Source organism: Neophocaena asiaeorientalis, unplaced genomic scaffold, assembly GCF_003031525.2.
Source record: "Neophocaena asiaeorientalis asiaeorientalis breed wild unplaced genomic scaffold, Neophocaena_asiaeorientalis_V1.1 scaffold253, whole genome shotgun sequence".
NCBI classification, from domain to species: domain Eukaryota; kingdom Metazoa; phylum Chordata; class Mammalia; order Artiodactyla; family Phocoenidae; genus Neophocaena; species Neophocaena asiaeorientalis.
The window spans coordinates 4,279,845-4,293,672 of record NW_020174553.1 but is presented as its reverse complement, the minus strand read 5'-3'; the positions used below and the strand labels follow the sequence as shown (position 1 = coordinate 4,293,672).

At 39.7% G+C, this 13,828-nt stretch overlaps 1 pseudogene; it reads left to right on the top strand.

The window, feature by feature from the left end:
- Positions 1–9,941, top strand: part of LOC112407961 (amine oxidase [flavin-containing] A pseudogene) — a 15,451-nt pseudogene extending 5,510 nt beyond the window's left edge.
- Positions 9,942–13,828: the final 3,887 nt, after the last annotated feature.

Genomic DNA, 13,828 nt, shown 5'->3' with positions numbered 1-13,828 from the left:
ACCTTGCAAAAATAAGTACTGGAGATCTATTCAGCACAGTGCTTGTAGCTTACAGTATGACTGTATACTTAAAACATGCAGATCATGTGTTGTTACCACACACATGCAAAATACTACTGTTAAAGGGGGGTGGGAGGAAACTGGGAGGTGATGGATTTGTCAACAGCCTTGACGGTGGTGATGATTTCATGGTGTGTTCTTATTCCCAAACTCATCGAGTTGTATACATTAAAAACGTACAGCTTTTTACATATCAATCATACCTCAGTAAAGTGGTTTTAAAAGTAAACAGAATTAAAAAAAGAACAGAAGAGCTGAAAGTGATGCCTCCGAGCTGGGGTTAGGGGCCGTTTTTGGCACAAGTCTTTTTAGCAGGGTTTGACTTCTAAGCTCTGCAAGTGTATGTTACTTATATAATAATGTAAAGACTGTAAAGTTAACTATAAGTTCAGAAATGTAGCTAATAGATTGATGGTTTTATAGAAAAGAGAACCAGACATAATTTTTGCTCAGTATAAATATTGATTGAAATTGTGTTTAATCTTAAAATTTGAGACTGTATAAAATAAGTGCCCCAAACTTGGTTAACATGAAAGTTCTAATTATTAAGCCAAGTTTCCTTCATAAAATAAGCCCCAGTTTCAGAAAACATACAAGTATAAAGCATCTGTCTTCACTCTGATGTACTGTAACTGCATTAGGTATTTTAAGGTAAAATCTATGGTGGAATGTAACAAACATGTAGATTATTTACATATATAAACCTTGTTCCCATTCCTGAGTACACTTTACATTTGCTAAAGTAATACTAAACTTCTGAATCCAATTATGATGTATTAATGATATGAAAAGAGGTAAATTGTGGATTCTGATAAGTTACCAATATGTGCCATATAGTTATAGCAGCAGACAGCAGATGTGAATAAACCCTCTTCTAATAATATTAATTGCTGGGTCTTCTTATATGGACTATCAGTAAAGAAAATAAATACAAAGCAGGAAGTTAAAGTCAGTTAAAATTTATGAAGGCTTCACATTGATTTCTACTAAAGTTAAGCACGTTTAAAGCTGGTTTTAATCATTATTACTTTATTTTTTTTGCAGTACACAGGCCTCTCACTGCTGTGGCCTCTCCCGCTGTGGAGCACAGGCTCCGGACACGCAGGCCCAGCGGCCATGGCTCACGGGCCCAGCCGCTCCACGGCATGCGGGATCCTCCCGGACCGGGGCACGAACCCATGTCCCCTGCATTGGCAGGTGGACTCCCAACCACTGTGCCACCAGGGAAGCCCAAAGCTGGTTTTAATTTTGTGTTTGATTTGAGCCTAAGAGTCTTCTTTGGAATTGCTCTTTTAAGAAAGCATGTGGGGAGGAGTCAAGATGGCGGTGTGGGAAGACGCGGAGTTAGCGTCTCCCCACAACTAGGGCGCCTCCCTGGTTGCTAGTGGGGGACTCTGACCCTCAAGGAGACGGGAGGAACCCCAAAGTGAACTGATAGGATGTAGGGGGACCAAGGGGAGAGGAAAAGTGGAGGCCAGACAAGATCAGTGCCCCTGAGGCCGGGGAGATCAGGAGAAGCAGGCGGGAGGGGCCCTCCAGGAGGAGCGGGAGAGGAGAGGAGGGCGTTTGCCCCATCCACTCGAGCACAGGAAGCCTGCTGGGCTCCCAGGTGAGGTCCCCTGCCCTCTGAGACTGGGGTGGGGGGCATGCCTGGGCCCCTTCTGTTCCTTGAGCCTAAGTCCTACCCCCCCACACAGCCTCCAGGGCCTTTTCCAGCCCTGTGAGTCCTGAGCATTGTCCCCACCCACCACCCAGACCTCGCCCTTGCTTAGGCCCCGCCCCCCACAGCCAAGGCCTTCCCCCCCTTTTTTCCTTTCCCTTCTCTTTTTTACTACTGTGGTACTGATGTACCTTCCAGTTTCTGATTAATCTCTATTTTTATTTTTACATTCTTTCTAACATGTCTGTTAGGTTCCTAGTCTAATTTTATTTTTTACTTTGTTTTTTGTTGTTTTTTTTTTGCCTTCCCACATGGCTTGCGGGATCTTGATTTGCAAGCCTGGGGTTGGGGGGAAGCTCCTACAGTGGGAGCTCCGAGTCCAAACCACTGGACTAACAGAGAACCTCAGACCCCAAGGAATATTCATCGGAGTGAGGTGTCACGGAGGTCCCCATAGCAGCACCAGCACCCAGCTCTACCCAATAGCCTACAAACTCCAGGGTTGGACACCTCAGGCCAAACAACCAGTAAAACAGGAACACAATCCCACTCATAAAAAAAAAAAAAAAATGAGACAGCAAAAAAATATGTCACAGGTGAAGGAGTGAGGTTAAAACCTACAAGACCAAATAAATGAAGAGGAAATAAGCAATCTACCTGAAAAAAAATTCAGAGTCATGATAGTAAAGATGATCCAGAATCATGGAAATAGAATGGAAGCATGGATTGAGAAGATACAAGAAATGCTTAACAAAGATCTAGAAGAACTAAAGAACAAACAGATGAACAACACAATAACTGAAATGAAAAATATGCTAGAAGGAATCAATAACAGAGGCAGAAGAACGAATAAGTGAGCTGGAAGACAAAATGGTGGAAATAACTGCCAAGGAGAAGAATAAAGAAAACAGAATGAAAAGAATTGAAGACAATCTCAGAGACCTCTCTAACAACACTAAACACACCAACATTCGAATTATAGGGGTCCCAGAACAAGAAGAGAAAAAGAAAGGGTCTGAGAAAATACTTGAAGAGATTATAGTGGAAAACTTCCCTAATATAGGAAAGGAAATAGTCACCCAAGTCCAGGAAGCACAGAAAGTCCCATACAGGATAAACCCTAGGAAAAACACACCAAGATACATATTAATCAAACTAATAAAACTTAAATTCAAAGAAAAAATATTAAAAGCAGCAAGGGAAAAACAAAAAATAACATATAAAGGAATCCCCATAATTTTATCAGCTGATTTTTCAGTGGAAATTCTGCAGGCCAGAAGGGAGTGGCAGGATACACTTAAAGTGATGAAAGAGAAAAACCTACAACCAAGATTACCCAGCAAGGATCTCATTCAGAGTCAATGGAGAAGTCAAAAGCTTTTCAGACAAACAAAGCTAAGAGAATTCAGCACCACCAAACCAGCGTTACATCAAATACTAAAGAAACTTCTCTAAGTGGGAAACACAAGAGAAGAAAAAGACCCACAAAAACAAGCCCCAAACAATTAAGAAAATGGTAATAGGACATACATATCAATAACAACCTTGAATGTAAATGGATTAAATGCCCCAGCCAAAAGACACAGACTGGCTGAATGGATACAAAAACAAGACCCATATATATGCTGTCTACAAGAGACCCACTTCAGACGTAGGGATACATACAGACTGAAAGGGAAGGGATGGAAAAAGATATTCCATGCAAATGGAAATCAAAAGAAAGCTGGAGTAGCAATACTCGTATCAGATAAAATAGACTTTAAAATAAAAACTGTTACAAGAGATAAGGAGGGACACTACATAATGATCAAAGGATCAATCCAAGAAGAAGATAATAACAAGTGTTTATGCACCCAACATAGGAGCACCCCAATACATAAGGCAAATACTAACAACCATGAAAGGAGAAATCGACAGTAACGCAATAATAGTAGGGGACTTTAACACCCCAGTTACACCAATGAACAGATAAAACAGAAGGTAAATAAGGAAACACAAGCTTTAAATGACACAATAGACCAGATAGATCTAATTGATATTTATAGAACATTCCACCCAAAAGTGGCAGAATATACTTTCTTCTCAAGTGCACATGAAACGTTCTCCAGGATAGATCACATCTTGGGTCACAAATCAAGCCTTGGAAAATTTAAGAAAATTGAAGTCATATCAAGCATCTTTTCTGACCACATTGCTATGAGACTGGAAATCAATTACAGGAAGAAAACTGTAAGAAACACAAACACATGGAGGCTAAACAGTGCATTACTAAATAACCAAGAGATCACTGAAGAAATCAAATAAAAAATACATAGAAACAAATGACAATGAAAAACAACGACCCAAAACCTACAGTGCATTACTAAATAACCAAGAGATCACTGAAGAAATCAAATAAAAAATACACAGAAACAAATGACAATGAAAAACAACGACCCAAAACCTATGGGATGCAGCAAAAGCAGTTCTCAGAGGGAAGTTTACAACAATTCAATCTCATCTCAAGAAACAAGAAAAATCTCAAACAATCTAACCCTACACTTAAAGAACAAAGAAAACCCGAAGTTAGTAGAAGGAAAGAAATAATAAATATCACTGTAGAAATAAATGAAATAGAAATGAATAAAACAATAGCAAAGATCAATAAAACTAAAAGCTGGTTCTTTGAGAAGATAAAATTGATAAACCGTTAGCCAGACTCATAAGAAAAAAAGGGAGAATGCAAATCAATAAAATCAGAAATGAAAAAGGAGAAATCACAACTGACACTGCAGAAATGCAAAGGATTATAAGAGACTACTACAAACAGCTATATGCCAATAAAACGGACAACCACGAAGAAATGGACAAACTCTTGGAAAGGTACAATTTTCCAAGACTGAACCAGGAAGAATTAGACAATAACAGACCTATCACAAGTATTTAAATTGAAACTGTAATTAAAAATCTTCCAACAAAAGTCCAGGACCAGATGGCTTCACAGGCAAATTCTATCAAACATTTAGAGAAGAGCTAACACTGATCTTTCTCAAACTCTTCCAAAAAATTGCAGAGGGAGAAACACTCCCAAATTCATTCTACAAAGGCACCATCACCCTGATACCAAAACCAGAAAAAGATACCACAAAAAAGAAAGTTATAGACCAGTATCACTGATGAACATAGATGCAAAAATCCTGAACAAAATACTAGCAAACAGAATCCAACAGCACATTAAAAGGATCATACACCAGGATCAAGTGGGATTTATCCCAGGGATGCAAGGATTCTTCAATATATGCAAATCAATCAATGTGATACACCATATTAACAAATTAAGGAATAAAAACCATATGATCATCTCAATAGATGCAGAAAAAGCTTTTGACAAAATTTAGAAACAAATGACAATGAAAAACAACGACCCAAAACATATGGGATGCAGCAAAAGCAGTTCTCAGAGGGAAGTTTACAACAATTCAATCTCATCTCAAGAAACAAGAAAAATCTCAAACAATCTAACCCTACACTTAAAGAACAAAGAAAACCCGAAGTTAGTAGAAGGAAAGAAATAATAAATATCACTGTAGAAATAAATGAAATAGAAATGAATAAAACAATAGCAAAGATCAATAAAACTAAAAGCTGGTTCTTTGAGAAGATAAAATTGATAAACCGTTAGCCAGACTCATAAGAAAAAAAGGGAGAATGCAAATCAATAAAATCAGAAATGAAAAAGGAGAAATCACAACTGACACTGCAGAAATGCAAAGGATTATAAGAGACTACTACAAACAGCTATATGCCAATAAAACGGACAACCACGAAGAAATGGACAAACTCTTGGAAAGGTACAATTTTCCAAGACTGAACCAGGAAGAATTAGACAATAACAGACCTATCACAAGTATTTAAATTGAAACTGTAATTAAAAATCTTCCAACAAAAGTCCAGGACCAGATGGCTTCACAGGCAAATTCTATCAAACATTTAGAGAAGAGCTAACACTGATCCTTCTCAAACTCTTCCAAAAAATTGCAGAGGGAGAAACACTCCCAAATTCATTCTACAAAGGCACCATCACCCTGATACCAAAACCAGAAAAAGATACCACAAAAAAGAAAGTTATAGACCAATATCACTGATGAACATAGATGCAAAAATCCTGAACAAAATACTAGCAAACAGAATCCAACAGCACATTAAAAGGATCATACACCAGGATCAAGTGGGATTTATCCCAGGGATGCAAGGATTCTTCAATATATGCAAATCAATCAATGTGATACACCATATTAACAAATTAAGGAATAAAAACCATATGATCATCTCAATAGATGCAGATCCAACAGCACATTAAAAGGATCATACACCAGGATCAAGTGGGATTTATCCCAGGGATGCAAGGATTCTTCAATATATGCAAATCAATCAATGTGATACACCATATTAACAAATTAAGGAATAAAAACCATATGATCATCTCAATAGATGCAGAAAAAGCTTTTGACAAAATTCAACACCCGTTTATGATAAAAACTCTCCAGAAATGGGCATAGAGGGAACCTACCTCAACATAATAAAGGCCATATATGACAAGCCCACAGCAAGCATCATACTCAATGGTGAAAAACTGAGAGTTTCCACTAGGATCAGGAACAAGACAAGATGTCTACTCTTGCCACTCTTATTCAACATCGTTTTGGAAGTCCTGGCCACAGCAATCAGAGAAGAAAAAGAACTAAAAGGAATACAAATTGGAAAAGAAGAAGTAAAGCTGTCACTATTTGCCAATGACAATGATACTATACATAGAAAATCCTAAAGATGCTACCAGAAAACTACTAGAACTGATGAATTTGGTAGGGTTGCAGGATACAAAATTAATGCACAGAAATTTCTGGCATTCCTATACATCAACAATGAAAAATCAAACACTCCTATTTACCATTGCAACAAAAAGAATAAAATACCTAGGAATAAACCTGCCTAAGGAGATGAAAGACTTGTACTCAGAAAACTACAAGACACTGATGAAAGAAATCAAAGATGACACAAACAGATGGAGAAATGTACCATGTTCTTGGATTGGAAGAATCAATATTTCGAAAATAACTATACTACTCAAAGCAATCTACAGATTCAATGCAACCCCTATCAAACTACCAATGGCATTCTTCACAGAATTAGAATAAAAAAATCTTACAATTCGTATGGAAACACAAAATACCCCGAATAGCCAAAGCAATCTTTAGAAAGGAAAACGGAGTTGGAGGAATCAGGCTCCCCGGTTTCAATCTATACCACAAAGCTACAGTAATCAAGACAGTATGGTACTGGCACAAAAACAGAAATATAGATCAATGGTACAGGATAGAATGCCCAGAGATAAACCCATGCTCATATGGGCTACTGGCACAAAAACAGAAATATAGATCAATGGTACAGGATAGAATGCCCAGAGATAAACCCACACTCATATGGGCACCTAATTTACAACAAAGGAGGCAAAAATATACAATGGAGAAAAGACAGCCTCTTCAATAAGTGATGCTGGGAAATCTGGACAGCTATGTGTAAAAGAATGAAATTAGAACACTACCTAACACTATATGCAAAAATAAACTCCAAATGGATTAAAGACTTAAATGTAAGACCAGACACTATAAAACTTTTAGAGGAAAACATAGGAAAAAACACTCTGACATAAACCACAGGACGATCTTTTTTGACCCACCTCCTAGAGTAACAGAAATAAAACCAAAAATAAACAAATGGGACTTAATTAAACTTAAAAGCTTTTGCACAGCAAAGAAAACCATAAACGAGACAAAAAGACGACCTTCAGAATGGGAGAAATATTTACAAATGAAACGACAAAGGATTAATTTCCAAAATATACACACAGCTCATGGAGCTCAGTATCAAAAAAACAAACAATCCATTTAAAAAATGGGCAGAACTACATAGACATTTCACCAAGGAAGACATACAGATAGCATGGCCAAGAGGCACATGAAAAGATGCTCAACATCACTAAGAGAAATGCAAATCAAAGCTACAATGAGGTATCACGTCACACCAGTCAGAATCGCCATCATCAAAAAAGCTGGAAAAAGTAAATGCTGGAAAGGGTGTGGTGAAAAGGAACCCTCCTATACTGTTGGTGGGAATGTAAATTGATACAGCCACTATGGAAAACAGTATGGAGGTTCCTTAAAAAACTAAAAATAGAGCTACCATGATCCAGCAACCCCACTACTGGGCATATACCCTGAGAAAACCATAATTCTAAAAGAGACATGCACCACAATGTTCACTGCAGCACTATTTACAATAGATAGGACATGGAACCAACATAGATGTCTATCAAAAGATGAATGGATGAAGAAGATGTGGCACATATATACAATGAATATTACTCAGCCATAAAAAGAAACGAAATTGAGTTATCTGTGGGAGGTAGATGGACCTAGAGTCTGTCACACTAAGTCAGAAAGAGGAAAACAAATTCCGTTTGCTAACGCATATATATGGAATCTAAAAAAAAAAGGTACCGATGAACCTAGTTGCAGGGCAGGAATAAAGATGTAGACATAAAGAATGGACTTGAGGACACAGGGTGGGAGGGGGAAGCTGGGGCGAAGTGACAGTAGCATCAACATGTAAAATAGTTGGCTGGTGGGAAGCAGCAGCATAACACAGGGAGATTGGCTCGGTGCTTTGCGGTGACCTAGGGGGTGGGATAGGGACGACGGGAGGGAGGCTGAAGAGGGAGGGGACATGGGGACATGTGTGTGCATATGGCTGATTTGCTTTGTTGTGCAACAGAAACTAACACGGTACTGTGAAGCAATTATGCTCCAATAAAGATCTATTAAAAAAAAAAGAGGGAGCATGTGAATCCTAAAGGTGTTCCAAAATTAGAGATTTTTACAGGTTACTGGGAGTTCACGAGTCCACATTTCATGCTTTAATATAATAAAAGTCTCCAAATGAGGCACTATCTTTCATATTCATAGCAACAGATGGCATACTAGTTTAGAATTTTTAAGTTGTGAATTGTATCACACTTACTAGTAAAAATAGAAAAATGGATGTTACAGGAAGAGTGGATGGTGTGAAAGGGTGGTATGATGAGGCATGAACCACAGTGATCGTGAGGGGAGACAGGACTGCTAGGCAGTTTGCATCTCTCTTTGTGAATATCAGTGTGACCTCTGAACCCCACGAGGTGTCTGCCCTGTGGTTCTTGTGGTATGTGAAGCAGTGTGGAGGCACCACTTGGATATTCTCCATCACCAACAGGGCCAGGAACGGAAGTCTGTAGGTGGATCTGGTCAGGCAAGCAAGCGGATAATGCACCTCCTCGGGGACAGAGTGAAGCTGGGGTGTCCTGTCACCTACGTGGACCAGTCAAGTGACAACATCATGATAGAGATGTTGCATCATCAACTTTATGAGTGCCGATACGTAATTAGTGCCATCCCTCCAACTTTCACTGCCAAGATACACTTCAGAGCAGAGCTTCCTTCAGAGAGAAACCAGTTAATCCAGTGTCTTCCAGTGGGGGCTATCATTAAGTGCATGACGTATTACAAGGAGGCCTTTTGGAAGAAAAAGGATTACTGCGGCTGTATGATCATCGAAGATGAGGAAGCTCCGATTTCAATAACGCTGGATGACACCAAGCCAGATGGATCGCTGCCCACCGTCATGGGCTTCAACCTTGCTCGAAAAGCTGACCGCCTTCCTGAGGTCCATAAAGAACTAAGGAAGAGGAGAATCTGTGAGCTGTATGCCAAAGAGTTAGGATCCCAAGAAGCTTTACAACGGTGCGCTATGAAGAGAAGAAGTGGCGTGAGGAGGGGTACTCCGGGGGCTGCTACACTGCCTACCTCCCCCCTGGGATATGACTCAGAACGGAAGGGTTCGCCAGCCCGTAGGCAGGATTTACGTTGCTGGCACGAAGACTGCCACATAGTGGAGCGGTCACGTGCAAGGAGCAGCAGAGGCTGGAGAACGGGCAGCTAGAGAGGTCTTGAATGCTTTGGGGAAGGCGGCAAAGAGAGACATATGGGTCCAAGAACCTGCATCAGAGGATGTTCCAGCTGTAGAAATCACCCACACCTTCTGGGAGAGGAACCTGCCTTCCGTGACAGGCCTGCTGAAGATCATCGGATTTTCCACATCGATAACTGCCCTGTGGTTTGTGGTGTACAAATTCAGGCTGCTGACCTGATCCTGAAGTTTCGGCTTCATGCTTTCTGCTTACTCTTTCCCAGCATCATCAAAAGCAAAATGTTGACAAATGGAAAGGCTGTGTCATCGGATCATCTTTAAGTACACTGATTTAACCCCTCCGTTTAATCTCTGTGTATCACCTCCTTAATTTCCGTAAGATCAAGCTCCATCTTGTGACTTGTCTATAGACCAGCTTGTGTTGATTGCTAGAAAATTACCTTGAGATCAGTTTCTTAACTTCAAGACATTAAAGCTGACGTGCTCATAAAAAAAATAGAAAAACACTCAAGTTTTGTAATCCTAGTATTCCTTTTATTTTCAATCCCAGTGAAATGGAAATAACATTAAGCTGGAGTGAAAAGATGAATTTTCCTTTACTTTCTAAGAATAACATAGCAGTGACCAGCCTGGGTTTGCTCATTACTCTGATTCTGTTACCATAAAATAGAATAGTGTATTTGACTCATTTTGTGTCATTAGAAATGGAAAACTTTTAGAGGCAAAGAGCCATTTAGTATGGTTTCATATTAGATGTAAGCCCATAACTATGTATCTAAAACCATCAACATCACATCCATTACCAAGCATTTGTTTAAATAGAGAGTAGAATTCAAGGACAGGGAATAGCATGTAGCCCTCCTGCCTAGGGACTGATGTTTGAGTGATGAGTGGCAGAAGTAATATAATGTAGTATGTTCTAAGAACCTACAAGAAGAGATATTGGAAATAAGTACTATAATTAAAGGTAGTGGCTATTTAAAGAAAGTAAAATTGGGACTTCCCTGGTGGTTAAGAATCCGCCTTCCAATGCAGGGGACAGGGACGCGGGTTCTATCCCTAGTCAGGGAACTAAGATCCCACATGCCGTGGGGCAACTAAGCCTGCATGCTCTAGAGCCCACGTGCCACAACTAGAGAGCCCGTGTGCCGCAACTACTGAGCCTGCACGCTCTGGAGTCTGAGTGCCACAACTAGAGAGCCCGTGTGCCGCAACTACTGAGCCCACACGCTCTGGAGTCCGAGTGCCACAACTAGAGAGCCTGTGCACTGCAACTACTGAGCCTGTGCGCTCTAGAGCCCATGTGCCACAACGAAGATCCTGCGTGCCACAACTAAGACCCAACGCAGCCAAATAAATAATTTAAAGAAAGAAAATAAATTTGCTCTTTGGTTGTATATTATACATTTATTTTGCATTAGTTAAATAGAGCCCTCCAAATGACCTTATCTTAAACTTTTGGGAACTGTACACCATTCAAGGTGAAAAGCAGACTTCTTAGAAAAGAGGTTTATTTTCTCTTTAACATCATTTGCCCTCAGAGTTGTTGGTGTAAACTTGCTATTCTTCTAGGGTAGAAACCAAAGACATATATATATATATATAATATATATATAATATATATATATATATAAAATTTCACTAAGTTTGCCATAGGATTATTACTTTCATCAGTAAGATGCTATAACACTATATAAATGAACTATTTGTAGAGTTCTTGTGAGGCTGAAGCAGTTTGGTATCACAACAGGATTAGGCAGTTTACAGAAATATCAAAACATTTAAAAATAGGGCAGAAATGTATGCTCAGTGCAGAGTTCCCTAAAATGTTTTCTATGGAATGCTAATTCTGAGGGGTGTTGATAGTTCTATATATTTCTAAAAAGCCCAGTGGCTAATTTAATTTGGGAAATGCTGGGTTAAAGACCACAGGACTTCTCAGAACCTTTAATTTGCTAATATGCATTGAAAACTCTCAAGAAGGAACTTTTATAACATGCTTTATTTTAAAATGTATATTAAATTCATTTAATCAATGAACTCTTTTTCTTTTCTTTTAGCAATATCCCTAGGGACTGGAGTTCTATGGAGAATATCTGAATCACACTGGCATCAAAGTTAGATATAGAAGCTCTGGAATTAGACAAACTAGCAAGTCATTTTACCTCTCTGAGCCCTGGGTTCTAACCTATACATTAAGAAGAATAATTCCTACCTAATGGGAATATTAGAGATTGCTAGTTCATGTAAAGAACATAGCTTATTATAAGCAGTAAAAATGCTGACTTATCAAAACAGCATTAATTGGAGAAGCAGAGATCACAAATGCAGCCACTGTTCATTCTTCGGCAGAATGTACAATAACAAGCCCAGAAAACTAGGTAGTATGTCACCAAAGACAACTGTGAAGCAGTAGGAAAAATCGGAACTGTTTTATATTAAAATGTAAATTTTGCATTGGTTTATGATTCATAATTTGATCCCATAATTGAGTCACTACTTATTAAACTGAGTATTTTCATATACGTTATCTCATTTAATCTTCATAAAAAACTAAGACCCAAATGCAGCCAAAAATAAATAAATATTTTAAAAAATTCTCAAAGTGATAAAAGTATAGAGATGGAGAACAGATTAGTGGTTGGCAGAGGACAGAGACTTGGCGGGTTGGCAACCAACAGATTAGTGATTGGCAGAGGACAGATCACTTGGTGGTTAGGAGAGAGGGCCACAGATGTGAAGAGGCAGCGCAAAGGAGTTCTTTTCTGGTGATGGAACGGTTCTGTGTCTTGATTGTGGTGATCATTATGTGAATCTATAGGTGGTATGAAATGGTATAGAACTACACATACCCACACACATCTATACAGGTTAAAAAATGATGGAAACTGAGTAAGGTCTATAGTCCAATTAACGGTAATATACCAATGTCGACTTCCTGGTTTTGACATTGCACTACATCACTATATACTGTCCTATAATTGTGATGTCATACTATAGCTATACTTCTGATATCATAATTTGGGGAAGTTGGTTGAAGGCTACATGGGACTCTATCATTTTTGCAACTTCTTGTGAATCTGTATTTCAAAATACAAAAGTTAAAAAAAAAAAGTGCATGTGGGATGAGAGGGATTATTGCTACCATCTTGGAGACAAGTTACACAGTCCTACAGCTAAGTGAGTAAATAGTAGCACAGAGACTGAGAACCCGGGCTCTTGGAGCCAACAAACGAGAGCTGTGACCCTGGATGATCTGCCCATGTCTGGCTGAGAGGACGGGGCAGGCCCCAGACGTGGTTTGGTGAGACCGTCATGGCGCCAACTCCATTAACTCAGGCTCAGGATGTAGTGTCTGTCTTTGAGGGTGAAGAGTCTACTAGAATGGGTAATTAACTGACAAAAATTAAAGGAAAATGTAGACAGAGATCCCATCCTGAAAATGAGGCCAAATTGGAGAAGGGAATAATGGGTAGCCTGACATTCGGCAGACCCCAGGAGCTTTGGTGGCAGAGGGAATCTGAGCCAGTGGGTCCTGTGCTGTCTGTGTGACTCATCACCAAGTCCTGCAGCGTGGGGTCCAGAGGCAGGTAAAGTGCACAGACGGTCGAAAGAGCCCTGGATCTCGGACAGACCCCTCGCGGGGAGGCGCCAGAGAATACAGACAGAAATCAAGTGAGGGTCAAAGCACAAAGGGAATTAGGGCACTTTCTCTTCCAAGGAATCCTAGGCTCCACCTCCTTTCCTTTACCACTGCCTTTCTTAAACATGTTTCCAATTTGGAAATGACTGCAAATCACTGTACTTCTTTTTATAGAACTGAGATACTGCCTTATCAAGATTAAGGTTACACTTAGGCAGAATCAAACCACATATGGTGACCTGAAGTCATTCTGTTTCTTTGGACAGAGGGAGGGTTTTGAGTGTCGATGTGCTTCATGGACACTGTCAATGCTTCTTTGAACAAGAAAGAGCTTTTAAAATAATCACAACGCAATCCCCCCAAAAAGCTAAGTCAGGGCTTCCCTGGTGGCGCAGTGGTTGGGAGTCTGCCTGCCGATGCAGGGGACACGGGTTCGTGCCCCGGTCCGGGAGGATCCCACATGC